Here is a 13,506-nt window from a genome sequence, read left to right as displayed (position 1 = left end):
TTCTCACTACAGGCAGCACACTCCACCAATATTCAATACACTAAACCTACTCACCATACAAAACATCCATACTTATTACTGCACCTATTACATACATAGAACACTTAACTCTGATATTAACCCTCCCCTCAAACATCTCCTTGCCAACCTCAACAGAACACGTGACCATAACACAAGGCACAGATCACTCTTTGATGTTCCTCGTGTCCATCTCACACTATGCAAAAACTCAATGCACATAAAAGGCCCTAAAATCTGGAATTCATTACCTATAAATATAAAAGAAACACTACCTGTTTATAAATTCAAGTCTCTTCTCAAAGATCACTTACTCACCCAAAACCAAATAAATACTGAATAACTGAACCTTATAAATTGTATATCTTAAATGTTTCTCACAATTATATCACATAAATGTTAAACCTAAAACCGAATCTAACTTTATTATTTTTTAAATACACTACCTAACTGAATGCAACCATATGACCTGTCTTTGTAATACTCACTTGTGCTTTATAGTAATCTGTTTACATTAATGTTTTATCACTGATTTCATCATTGCTTAGTTAATCTTAAGTTAATTTTAAGCCAGCCCGTAATGCTATGCATAGTATAAGTGGCTTTGGCATACTGCTCTTATCTGTATTTTTTTGTACCTCTGTATGTGTGCTCAAATTGTAAATAAATAAATAAATAAATAAATAAAATTTGATTTCCATTATTTCTTATGGGGAAAATTTATTCGGCTAACAATAATTTCGCCTAACGTTGAGCTCTCAGGAATGGAGTAATATCGTTAGGCGAGGGTCCACTGTATACCCTTAACCCTTAAACTGACAATGGGAGTAAAATGAAATTGTATTATGGTTCCAAAATATTTTTCTGAACTTTCTTTTTTATATAAAAAAATTGGCCCTTATAGTAATTTTACAAAAACAAAATGAAAATTGGGTTGAAACTTTTCAAGATATTGTACTGTACAGCCTCTCCTTACTTAACGATGGAGTTCCATTCCTAAGACCATGTCGGTAAACGAATGTGTGTCTAAGTGAGGAGTGTGCTATGATGGTGGTGAGTTTGTGTCTGTGACATGCAGACCTGGAGAGTGTACAAAGAACTTTCACGGCATACATTCAAATTCAAATTCAAAGTTTATTCTCTATAAAGATTACAATGTTGAATTTACAGAATTTGGTTGTTGTGTGGTTTACATGTAGTTAAATAATGATTACAGAGTGTACCACTAGAACGCCTAGCATGGCTAGGCATTTCGGGGAGACTTAGTTTAATTCTTTATTTTAAAATATTACAAATTATGAGGTAAGTTGGTATTATGGCTAAGTGACTAAATACTAGCTTGTGAGTTTAGCAATGTGAATGCTTTTGTTTTGGCACAGTACATAGTTTCAGTATTGGAGTATCATAGGATTCATTATTTTAAGATTGAGATTAATATTTCTGTTTATGGTCAAATGGGTGAGTGAGTGTAAGTGTGAACCACCAGGTGGTATTCGTGTAGTTAGTTGATGGGGTTTATCAGGGAGATAAGATGTTTTCTAATGGTAGTTTTGAAGGTGATGAATGTGTCTGCAGTTCTAGAGTTCTCAGGTAGGGTGTTCCAGATTTTAGGGCCTTTGACATACATTGAATTTTTGTAAAGGTTTAGTCGGACATGGGGAATGTCGTAGAGATGTTTGTGTCTGGTGTTATGCCTGTGGGTTCTGTCACAACTATCAAGAAAGCATTTTAGGTCAAGGTTGATATTGGAGTTTAAGGTCCTGTAGATGTAGATTGCACAGTAGTAAGTGTGGATGTACTGAACAGGGAGTAAGTTTAGATCTATGAAGAGTGGGGGGGTGTGTTGCCAGGGATGGGATTTAGTGATTATTCTTACTGCAGCTTTTTGTTGGGTTATTATTGGCTTTAGGTGTGTTGCTGCAGTTGATCCCCAAGCACAAATAGCATAGGTGAGGTATGGATAAATAAGTGAGTGGTATAGTGTGAGAAGGGCATTTTGCGGCACGTAGTATCGTATCTTGGAGAGGATCCCAACTGTTTTGGATACTTTTTTGGTTATGTGTTGGATATGGGTGCTGAAATTCAGGTTGTTGTCAAGGTATAGGCCTAGGAATTTGCCCTCATTATGTCTGGTAATTAGAGTGTTGTCGATCTTAATGTTAATTTGTGCATCTCCTGCTCTGCTACCAAACATAATATAGTAGGTTTTGTCAGTGTTAAGCGTAAGTTTATTGGCTGTCATCCAAGTCGATATTTTGATCAGCTCCTCGTTAACAATGGTGTTGAGGTGTTGAGGGTGGCAAGATTAGGGTGAGAGATGACATAAGTCGTGTTGTCAGCAAAGAGAATGGGTTTCAGGTGTTGGGATACGTTTGGAAGATCATTGATGTATATGAGGAAGAGCAGGGGACCAAGGACACTTCCCTGCGGAACTCCAGTATCAAGTGGCCGTGTTGTTGATGCTGTGTCTTTAATGGAAACATACTGATACCTATTAGTAAGGTAAGATTTGAAATAAGCAAGCGCATGGCCTCTTATACTGTAATGGTCAAGTTTGTGGAGTAGGATGTCGTGGTCTACTGTGTCAAAAGCTTTTCTTAGGTCAATAAAAATTCCTAGTGGATATTCCTTATTTTCCAATGCTGTGTAAAGCAGATCTAGCATTTTTATGATTGCATCATTAGTGCTTTTATTTTTCCTAAATCCAAATTGGCAGGGGTTGAGTATGTTTTGTGCTGTTATAAATGAATATAGTCTCCTGTGCATGAGTTTCTCAAAGATTTTGGATAGCAATGGTAAGTTTGATATTGGCCTATAGTTGTTTAAGTCTGTAGGGTCACCACCTTTATGTATTGGTGTAACCCTTGCCATCTTGAGTAGTTTTGGGAAGGTGCTAGTTTCTAGTGACTTGTTAAAAAGTAATGAAATAGCATGCGAAAGGATATGGGCCGCTCGCTTGTACAGTAATGGTGGGACATTAAACAGATTCCCCGAGTTGTTTTTAAGTGACTTTATAATCTCGGTGACGTCTGAGGGCTCAGTTGGTGCAAGATAGAAGGAATTTGGGAAATTCCCATCTAGGTAGTCCCCGGCATGGGCATTAGTATGTGGGATTTTATTGGCGAGATTAGATCCTATGGTTGAGAAGAAGTCGTTTATCTTGTTAGCTGTGTCAGTGGGATGTAGTGGTGTTTCATTAGGTTTAGTTAGGACAATATTCTTGTTTTTTTTCAGTTTGTGGGTCCCTAGAATCTGAGTGTGTTTTCCAGGTCTTTTTTTATATCTCCTCTAGTGTCTGTGAATCTACTGGAGTAGTATAGTTGTTTGGCTTTCTTTATTACTTTGGTGAGAATTGATGAATAGTGTTTAAGAATATCTTTGTGTATTAAGCCCTGTCTATATTGCTTTTCATATTGGTGTTTCTTGTCAGTGGATTTCAGAATGGTGCTGGTTAGCCATGGGCAACCAAGCCGTTTGTTTGTGATCTGTTTCGTTTTTATAGGACAATGTTTGTTGTATAGTCTAAGTAATTTGTTAAGATAAGGTACGATAAGGCACCTAAATTACTGGGAACGATTGAAGGTCCTTGATCTGTATTCCCTCGAATGCAGGCGAGAGAGATACATTATAATATACACTTGGAAGGTCCTGGAGGGATTGACGCCAAACCTGCACACGAAAATCACTCCCTATGAAAGCTAAAGACTTGGCAGGAGATGCAACATTTCCCTGATGAAAAGCAGGGGCACCACGAGTACACTGAGAGACAACACAATAAGTGTCTGGGGCCCGAGACTGTTCAATTGCCTCCCAGCATACATAAGTGGTTTACCAATAGACCCCTGGCTGTCTTCAAGAAGGCACTGGACAGGCACCTGAAATCAGTACCTGACCAACCGGGCTGTGGTTTGTATGTCAGCTTGCATGCTGCCAGCAGTAACAGCCTGGTTGATCAGACCCTGATCCACCATGAGGCCAGGTTTCAGACCTGGCCGTGGGGGCGTTGTCCCCCGAAACTCTCTCCAGGTATACACCATTTATAACATTTCTGGTATATTTTTAAATGTTTATACAGTAATGTACTGTATATTGTAATTAAGAGAATAGAGGAAATCAGCTCTAATATACATTATTTAAGTACAGTGGAACCTCAAAAATCGAACTGCTCCCAACACGACCAATTATGTAAGTGTATTTTTGTAAGTGCTTTTATAAGTGTATTTTTGAGGGTCTGAAATGGACTAATCTAATTTACATTATTCCTGATGGGAATAAATTCATTCGGTAAAGGCACTCAAACAGCCTTCTGGACCTAAGAAAGTTCTATATTTGAGGTCCCACTGTATGCATACTGGTTAGAGAGCCCGTCGTAAGTCCGAGTTGTCGGAAACGAGTACATTGTTAAGTGAGGAGAGATTATAGTTTAAAGTTTCTGGAAGTGACCCTCATGGTAATATGGTTGCATCCTGCACATTTGCAGTTGCATGCTATTACTGCTGTTGCCCAATTTTTTCAATTTTATCTTTTCAAGATTTACATGTGTCATTAGTACATATATTTTCAGACCATATACACAGAACATTTAGTGCCCAGTAACTAATTATTTCTTATTTGAAGGAAAAGTTTACCAACTTTTTCATTGTCACCACCTTTTTTTTTTATATTTGTATATATATATTATGTGGAGTATACAATGCACACACACTGTACCCACAATATAGATATATACTCACCATACACACTGTATATATATATATATATATATATATATATATATATATATATATATATATATATATATATATATATATATATATATATATATATATATATATATATATATATACACACACACATATATATACAGTGGACCCCCGGTATTCGACATTAATCCGTTCCTGAGAGCTCATCGAATACCAAAAATATCGAAAAGCGAATCAATATTCCCCATAAGAAATAATGGAAATCAAATTAATCCGTGCAAGGCACCCAAAAGTATGAAAAAAAAAATTTTTTACCACATGAAATGTTAATTTTAATACACACAAACTGAAGAAGACATGCACAGTTACATGACACTTACCTTTATTGAAGATCTGGTGATGATTGATGGTATGGGAGGAGGGGAGAGTGTGGATGGTGTTAGTGTTTCGAAGGGGAATCCCCTTCCATTAGGACTTGAGGTAGCAAGTCCTTTTCCGGGGTTACTTCCCTTCTTCTTTTAATGCCACTAGGACCAGCTTGAGAGTCACTGGACCTCTGTCGCACAACAAATCTGTCCATAGAGCTCTGTACCTCCCGTTCCTTTACGATTTGCCTAAAATGGGCCACAACATTGTCATTGTAATAGTCACCAGCACGGCTTGCAATAGCTGTGTTAGGGTGATTTTCATCCATAAAAGTTTGCACTTCAACCCCACTGTGCACACATTTCCTTAATTTTTGAAGTAGGCACAATGGATTCCACAACTGGCATAGGCTTCTCAGGGTTAGCCCCAAACCCTTCAAAATCTTTCTTAATTTCCATACTAATTCTCACCCTTTTTACCACAGGGTTGGCACTAGAAGCTTTCTTGGGGCCCATGGTGACTTATTTTGCAGAAATAAGCACCAAAAACAGTGATAATATGGATAATATGGAATGTACCGAATGTATCCTTAGATGCGCGCACACTGGCTGGCTTGTAAACACTGGCACACAAGGGGCAGTTCAGGCCACACGTGGACACGTCTTGTACGAATCGTATCGAATACCGGGTTTTCAATCGGATACCGAGGCAAAAATTTTGCATTAAAATGCGTCGAATACCAGATTTATTGAATACCGATGCCATCGAATACCGGGGGTCCACTGTATATGTATACACTCATTGTTCACTATGCCAACTGCAGTTGGTTGAGTTTATGGCACTCTTCAAAGCAGGGTTCCATGCAAATGGAGTTTTGCAAGTTTTACACATGAATCATGTGTTTCTGCATTTCCTTGTTTTTCTTGTGGTGTTAGAACATGCATAACACACCTGGTCATATTTCTTTTACTCAAAGGAAGGAAGTTGTGTTGTGTATTGCCTCAAAGATCATAAGAATTTTCCTTGTATGATGGACCCTCTGTAGTGGCAGCAGCACTCTCTTCTCCATCTTCATATTTATACATTTCCAAGTCCTCATCACTGTTTTCAGCCTGGGCAAATAGCAAATGATCAATAATCTATGGAGTGTGGGAATATCAAAGATGAGACAGGTTGGTATGGTACCTTGAAGCAAACTATTCTCACAATGCCCTCTGTGGTGGAGGAATGTTTTGTTAGTGCACATGCTAATGATGCAGGCCTACTTTATCCAGTAGGCCTAACATTCCTGATTGTGGCCATTTTGAGGAAGATACAATTTAAACGTTGATCTACATGTGGCAGTACATACCAAATTCAACTTCAATAACAAAAACATAAGGTGGGACCAACTCAACCAGGTCGTAAATGATATAAACTGGGAAGATATCCTAAGCAACACAGATATAAACCTGTGTCTAGAAAAAATTAACTGTGGCACTCGAGGTATGCTCAGGGCATATTCCTTTAAGGAAAAGGAAAAGAATGTGTAAATTAGAAAGAGAAAGGTGCTCCCTATACAGGCGAAGGCAAAGAATAACAGAGCAGCTAAAAGAGGCCAATATATCTGTAATACAAAGGGAGGCACTGGTCAAAGACAGCAAACATTGAACTTAAGCTAAAGGAATCTTACAGGAGTCAAGAAATGCAGGAAGAACTAAAAACCATAAATGCTAAAAGCAACAGAGATAGCCGCACTCCACAAAGGAGGCTGTAAAGCAGTAGCAAAGACCTACAGACCGATAGCGCTAACATCACATATAAAAAGCTTTGAAAGGGTTCTAAGAAGCATGATCGCCACTCGTCTAGGCAACCATTAGTTACACAACCCAGGGTTGTGTAACTAATGGGATTTAGAGCAGGTCCCTCCTGCCTGTCCCAACTACTGAACAACTATGACAAGGTCCTGGATGCTTTAGAAGACAAATTGCAGATGTAGTTTACACAGACTTTCCAAAAGCCTTTGACAATGTGTGATAAAGGAATAACAGGAAAAGTTGGTAAATGCATCTAGAATTTCCTAACAAATAGAACACAAAGAGTAGTAGTAAACAGAGTAAAGTCTGAAGTGGCTATTGTGAAAAGCTCTGTTCCACGAGGCACAGTACTCCCGTCTTGTTCCTCATCCTCATATTCGATATAGACAGGGATGTAAGCCACAGCACCATGTCTTCCTTTGCAAATGACACCCAATTTTGCATGACTGTCCTCCATTGAAGACACTGAAATACTCCAGGCAGATATCAACCAAATCTTTAAATGGATTGCAGAAAACAATATGAAGTTCAGTGATGAGAAATTTCAATTACTGTACTCCGATATGGAAAACGTGAGGAAATTAAAGCTACCGTATTTTGTGGCATGTTTTTTCCATAAAATGTCTCCAAAAACCACCTGCATCCTATAAACTGAAGGTCAGTGATGGGAGCTATAAGTTTGCGGTGTGAAATGGGCTGTAGCTCTCTGAATTATGTCTGATGCCAAGCCATTGAAACTAAAACAAGTCTTATAAGCTGCGAAATACGGTATATCGGAGTATAAAACAAGTTCCAACCACACGAGCAAAAAAACTAATGTAAATGACCTAGGAATGATAATGTCAGAGGATCTCACTTTGTATCAGTTGCATCTGCTAGAAAAATGACGGGATGGATAATGAGAACCTTCAGAACTAGGGATGCCAAGCCCATGATGACACTCTTCAGGTCGCTTGTTCTATCTAGGCTGGAATATTGCTGCACGCTAACAGCACCATTCAAGGCAGGTGAAATTGTTGACCTAGAAAATGTACATAGAGAACCTTCATGGCAGACATAAGTGCGATAAAACACCACAATTACTGGGAACATATGAAGTTCCTCAACCTGTACTCCCTAGAATGCAGGCAGGAGATATGTGATTATATACACTAGGAAAATCCTAGAGGAATTAGTACCAAATTTGCACATGAAAATCACTCCCTATGAAAGCAGAAGACTCGGCAGACAATACAACATCCCCCATTGAAAAGCTCGCTAAGAGACAACATAGTAAGTGTCAGGGGCCCAAGACTGTTCAGCTACCTCCCAGCAATAGACCCCTGGCTGTCCTCAAGAAGGCACTGGACAGGCACCTAAAGTCAGTACATGACGAGCCAGTCTGTGGTTTGTACGTCGGTTTGCGTGCAGCCAACAGTAACAGCCTGGTTGATCAGACTGATCCACCACGAGGCCTGGTCACAGACCAGGCTGTGAGGATGTTGACCCCCTGAAACCCTCTCCAGGTATACACCCAATGATCAGTGTGTGTGATAGTTTAAAGATTAAATTTGGTATGAGTGGCAAATTTTAATATACAGCTGAGACAGTGGGTATGTGTGTAAAGTGTGCCTAGTTTGAAAAAAAAAAAATCCTGCCCCCACATAGTGCATGATAAGAGCACCTAACCTCCAACCATGAGTCTGGGTTAAAATAGCGACTTTGGGGTGTTTATACTTGGAGTATACCTGGAGAGGGTTTCGGGGTTCACCACCCCCGTGGCCCAGTTTGTGACCAGGCCTCTTGGTGGATCAGGGCCTGATCACCCAGGCCGATGTACAAACCACAGCTTGGCTGATCAGGTACTGATTTTAGGTGCCTGTCCAGCACCACCTTGACAGCCAGGGGTCTATTGGTAATCCCCCATAATATATTCTGGGAGGCAGTTGAACAGTCTTGGGTTCCTGACACGTATTGTGTTGTCTCTTAGTGTACTTGTGACGCCCCTGCTTTTGTTTGCGGGGATGTTGCATCTCCTGCCGAGTCTTTTGCTTTCGAAGGGAGGGGTGGTTTTCAGTTTTATTGGTGTCAATAAATAAATTGAAAGATGTGCTACTGACATGAACAAGATGTGCGTGTATGCCCAGAAATGGCCTGAAACAGACATCAGTTTGGCAAGAAATGTTCGATTTTAGGCAATTTTCCTGGGAAAGGGTGGTGGGGGCAGCCCCACTACCTCCTGGTTTGATTTAAGGGGTTTTACTAGTTTGGCTTCAATTATTAGGATGGCCTAAACCATGATCAAGCATTCTTAGTTAATGGCTTCTTAGCAGAAAAACTGGAAAAAATGTTGATTTTTTGAGTGACGGATTCAAAGTGGAGGGCAAGTGTTACATAGGAGACGCCTGGGGACGTAGTTAATGAACAGAGGAAAGGTTGCTTTAGTAGCTGGCATAATTGTAGTTTGGGCAGTTTCTTGTGCCTAAGTGATATAGGAATTGGGTAAATTTGAGCACTGGAATTGACCTAAAATGGGCTTCAGAAGTGCATAATTCCATAAATATTACATCAAAATTTGAATTTGTGTGTCCTTACATTAGGAAAAGATTCTCAGTTTTTTAAAAAACAGCATCACAGAAGGGGCCTTCAGTTTGGGGGCTGCTGAGAAAAAAAGGGTTAATGGACCTCATCTATTGCTTCCAAATGTTGTCCAGATACAGTTTTTGTCCGTTAAATCAGAAATTTGTTAAATCAGGGTCTTACTGTATTACAAAGCTTGAGAAACCTCTCATTTTACATATGGCTTATTACCATAGTTATATTTATTACAGTATTTGTTATGCAGTTACAGTGTTAAAGCATATATATATTACAACACAGTATATGCATACTGTATGTACAGTATATACCATACCATTTGCAAACACTGGAGCTCAGTACTCTTATGTAATAATTAACCTCCAAATAAAAGGGAAATAGTTTGACCAGTTATTTTACTTGAAATTTTGTTACTAATGGCCAACATTCCTTCATTTCAGAGCTCTGGATTTTTACAGAAAATTGTTATACAGGATCCTGAGAAAAATGGGAACTCTCTTCACTTATTATGTTGGTGATAAAGCTTCCCAGTGATGCTATCAGTTCTGCATGAAATTTAATATAACATACCAAGCCTACAAAAATATTTTTGAAAATAGTCTTTAATTAAATGATAATTAGAATGGCAACAACAAACTCATTTTTCTACAGCTGGTAATTGCTGAAGTGTGGTAATTTGTGTGCCATTAGTGCTTGTAACCTCAGTGGGAGAGGGTAGGCTGATTGGTTACAATATAACAGTGGAAAAGGGCAAGTGCCTCAAGTTAGTATTCTGTGGTGTTGCTGAACACACTTGCCTATCCTTTCAAGATGAATGGGATAATGGTACGCAAGAAGAAGTACCGCTTCCAGGTGGACGTGCGGGTTGAGGAACTGCAGCATGTACCCTTTGTAAACCAGGTACTTTTTGCCAAAGTACGCCTTCTTGATGGGGGCTTCACAGACCATTCTCCAAGGTAAGTGAAATATCATTACCATTTTTCCTGGCATGTAATGTGCATGCGTATATAAGGCATGCCCCACTTTTGGCAGGCATATTCTGGAAAAATACAAATGCAGTACTTGCTAGGCCTAGTGAGTTGAAGGCGAGCTGTTGGTAGATGCTGGTAAGCCATCACCTCTAACTAGACACCAGGGACCAGGAGCTGTGACTCGACCCTTGCAACCACAAATAGGCGAGTACCATTTAGTAATCATATTTGTCCTTAGATCTGGATACAGAGTTGTATGCTAATTTTTGCCTCAATGAAACACGCATTCCACTCTTAAGTAAGTTTTATGGAGAAAATATCTTACTCTGACAAGCTCCAGCTTGTGCAACCTCTCATTTACTCCACTGCCACCAACCACGAAAACAAACATGGCTAATTGTTGTTTACAGATGGTACTGGTAATATGTAAATTATAATGTATAATAGTTACTAATCTAAAATAATCTGGGAAACAGTTTTGTATGGGGTGGGGGGGGGGGTGGAGTTCAGTATACCAGTACTGCTGGAATATTGCTGTACACTAACAGTCCCTTTCAAGGCATGTGAAATCTGAATTACTGAGAACGGTTAAAGTCCCTTGATTTGTACTCCCTGGAATGCAGGCAAGAAAGATGCATGATAATATACACTTGGGAAATCCTAGAGGGACTAGTCCCAAATTTGCACACAAAAATCACTCCCTATGAAAACAAGACTTAGCAGATGTAGCATTCCCCCCAATGACAAGCAGGGGTGCCACGAGTACACTATGAGGAGATACTAAGTGTCAGGAGCCAAAGACTGTTCAACTGCCTTCCAGCATACATTAGGGGGATTACCAATAGACCCCTGGCTGTCCTCAAGAAGGCCGTGGACAAGCACCTGAAGTCAGTACCTGCCCAGCCAGGCTGTGGTGCATGTCGGTATACATGCGGCCAGCAGTACTGGCCTGGTTGATCAGGTCCTGATCCACTGTGAGTTCTGGTCATAGACTGGGCCATGGGGGCATTGACCCCTGAAATTCCCTCCAGGTATATTCCAGGTACAGTGGAACTTAAGTTTTTGTTTGCCTTGGTTTTCGTCGAATTCGGTTTTCGATGGCTTTTTTCGTTCAAATTTTGTCCCAGTTTCCATTCATCACTTTGGTTTTCATCGGTCTGCCGTACTGAACGTGTCCGCCTACCCTCGCCCACACAAAGCATCCCACACGTTCTGAGTCAGTCTGGCTTTGTTTCTCATCGAGTGAGTATTACCCTGTGCATTCTTCCAAAACATTTCGTAATAATCCATTGTCTTTTGTGCTTGTTTATTGAGTGTGACTGCTGAATAAGCCACTATGAAGCCAAAGAAAGTTCCGAGTGCCAGGCCTTTGATAAAGAAGACAAGAAACACGATGGAATTCAAGAAAACTCTTAGCAAGTACGAAAGTGGCGTATGTGTGGTTGATCTCGCCAGGATGTACAGAAAGCCCTCATCAATGGTTAGATCCATTCTGGAGAAGAAAAAAGAAATCAAGGAATCTGATGTCATGAAAAGGGTAAATGTGCTAACGAAATAAGGATCGCAAACAATCAAAGATGTTGAGAAGTTGTTGTTGGTGTGGATCAACGAAAAACAGTTAGCGGGAGGTAGTGTTGTGGAGGCGATAATTTGCGAAAAGGCAAGGCAGTTGCATGCTGATCTCATAAAGAAAGTGCCTGCAATGAGTGCTGCTGTTAGTGAATTTAAGGCCAGCAGAGGCTGGTTCGACAAAATCAAGAAGCACTCTGGCATACACCGTGTGTTAAGGCATGGCGAGGCTGCAAGTTCAGACAAATGTACGGCCGAAGATTTTGTTGATGAATTCAAGGAGTGCGTAGAGGCTGAAGGATTCCTTCCCCAACAAGTCTTCACTTGTGATGAAACCGGCCTCTTTTGGAAGAAAATGCAAAAGAGGACCTACATCACGCAGGAGGAAAAGGCACTGCCAAAACTCAAGCCTATGAAGGATAGGCTAACTCTTTTGTTTTGTGGTAGCACTAGTGGGGATTCCAAAGTGAAGCCTTTACTGGTTGTTACGCAGTATGCTACAGAAAAATATTTTATAAAATAATGCTCCATATATAATGTCATTTTCCGTGTAGTATACGGAAAATGACATATATGGGTCGTTATTTTATAAAATATCTTTCTGTATCGCACTGCGTAACACTGGTATATCACTCTGAAAATCCCCGAGTGCTCAAGAAAAACAATGTCATCAAGAGTAAATTGTGTGTGATGTGGAAGGCTAACAATAAGGCATGGGTCACGAGGCAAATTTTCATTGACTGGATCCATGAAGTGTTTGGTCCGAGTGTGAAGCAATACCTCCTGGAAAATAAATTGCCACTCAAGTGCCTCCTGGTAATGGACAATGCTCCTGTTCATCCTCCAGACTTGGAAGACCAGTTGTTGGAGGAGTTTAGTTTCATCGCAGTGAAGTTCTTGCCCCCTAATACCTCTCCTCTCATCCAGCCCATGGACCAGCAGATCTTTTCAAACTTCAAAAAACTCTCCACCAATGCAGTGTTTCAAATGTGCTTTGACGTGACCTCGGACACTGAATTGACTCTAAGAGAGTTCTGGAGGAATCACTTCAGTATCCTCAGTTGCATTAGCCTTATAGATAAGGCTTGGCAGGAAATGACTTCCAGGACGATGAACTCTGCTTGGAGAAAATTGTGGCCAGAATGTGTCCAAGAGAAGGATTTTGAAAGGTTTGAGGCTGACCCTGATAACCCTACTCCTCTTGTGGAATCTGTTGTGGCTTTGGGGAAGTCCATGGGATTGGACGTGAGTGGCCAGGATGTGGAAGAGTTGGTGGACGACCACAGGGAAGAGCTAACCACTGAAGAGCTGCAACACCTTCAACTGGAACAGCAACAGATTGCAGCTGAGGAAATTGCTTCAGAGGAGGAGGAAGAGACGGGAGAATGTGCCTTTTTCACTGATTAAGGACATGTATGCAAAGTGGAGTGAGTTGCAAAGTTTTGTGGAGAAATATCACCCTAACAGCTGTTGCAAGCCCTTTCAGGCTTTCCTCTCTTTGGTGCC

The 13,506-nt window shown here is 40.3% G+C and overlaps 1 long non-coding RNA gene across 2 annotated transcripts in view; it reads left to right on the top strand.

Moving 5' to 3' along the window:
- LOC128696800 (uncharacterized) overlaps positions 1 to 13,506 on the top strand; it is a 53,841-nt gene that overhangs the window by 17,154 nt on the left and 23,181 nt on the right. For both annotated transcript variants that reach the window (XR_011393430.1, XR_011393431.1), the window contains exon 2: positions 9,901 to 10,416. This is a non-coding gene — a long non-coding RNA (uncharacterized lncRNA). The remainder of the gene's footprint in view (positions 1 to 9,900; positions 10,417 to 13,506) is intronic.

The sequence above is a fragment of the Cherax quadricarinatus genome, chromosome 52, assembly GCF_038502225.1.
Source record: "Cherax quadricarinatus isolate ZL_2023a chromosome 52, ASM3850222v1, whole genome shotgun sequence".
Lineage (NCBI taxonomy): Eukaryota > Metazoa > Arthropoda > Malacostraca > Decapoda > Parastacidae > Cherax > Cherax quadricarinatus.
This window is presented reverse-complemented; position numbering and strand designations above follow the sequence as displayed.